At 48.7% G+C, this 1079-nt stretch overlaps 1 non-coding gene across 1 annotated transcript; it reads left to right on the top strand.

The window, feature by feature from the left end:
• Nucleotides 1-334: 334 nt before the first annotated feature.
• Nucleotides 335-416, top strand: trnas-uga (transfer RNA serine (anticodon UGA)). The gene has a single exon. It is a non-coding gene; the product is annotated as a tRNA-Ser (tRNA).
• The last annotated feature ends 663 nt before the right edge of the window (nt 417-1079 follow it).

Raw genomic sequence — 1079 nt, 5'->3', positions numbered from 1 at the left:
CATTTACCAGAACCACATCGCTCATAGATTCCTTGATGCTCTGATGTGGAGATGCCGGTGTTGGACTGGGCTGAACAAGATGAGAGGTCACACGACACCAGCTTATAGTCCAACAGGTTTATTTGAAAGCACAAGCTTTCGGAGCGCTGCTCTTTCGTCAGGTGAAGTGGAGTGAGGTGCACAGGCACAGAATATATAGGCGGAGTGACGATAGCCTGACACTAACATAATCAAGAGTGTCGAAGGATAAGTACAGACAGTGTGGGTCGGCTGAATGACAAGTCTTTACAAGTAATCACAAGTGCTAATAGACAAATGCAAGTAGGTAGGTATAGCTGCGATAGCCGAGCGGTTAAGGTGTTGGACTTGAAATCCAATGGTGTTTCACCGCGTAAGTTCTTATCTTGCTCACAGCGCGTGTGACTAAAGGTGTTTATTCTTTGGTGGCACAGTGGTTAGCACTGCTGCCTCACAGCGCCATTGATGCGGGTTCGATTCCCGTCTTGGGTCACTGTCTGTGTGGAGTTTGCACATTCTCCCCATATCTGCGTGGGTTTCCTCCGAGTAATCTGGTTTCCTCCCACAGTCCAAAGGTGTGCGGGTTAGGTGGATTGGCTATGCTAAATTGCCCCTTTGTGTCAGGGGGACTAGCTTGGGTAAATGCATGGGGTTATCGGGATTGGGCCTGGGTGGGATTGTTGTCGGTGCAGACTCATAGATCATAGAAACCCTACAGTACAGAAAGAGGCCATTCGGCCCATCGAGTCTGCACTGACCACAAACCCACCCAGGCCCTACCCGCATATTCCTAGATATTTACCCACTAATCCCTCGAACCTACACATCTCAGGACACTAAGGTGTCACTCCACCGACATATTCTGTGCCTGCGCACCTCGCTCCACTTCACCTGACGAAGGAGCAGCACTCCAACAGCTTGTGATTTCAACTAAACCTGTTGGACTACTAGCTGGTGTCATGTGACCTCTCATCTTGATGCTCTGAAGATTTGGATTTGATGTATGCACCACAACAGCAATTGCTAGTCCAGGGAAAAGAAATGTTCTTGCTTCCAGAATT

Source organism: Mustelus asterias, chromosome 22 (genome assembly GCF_964213995.1).
Source record: "Mustelus asterias chromosome 22, sMusAst1.hap1.1, whole genome shotgun sequence".
Lineage (NCBI taxonomy): Eukaryota > Metazoa > Chordata > Chondrichthyes > Carcharhiniformes > Triakidae > Mustelus > Mustelus asterias.
Note: the sequence above shows the minus strand (reverse complement) of the source record. Positions and strands in the feature narration are given on the sequence as shown.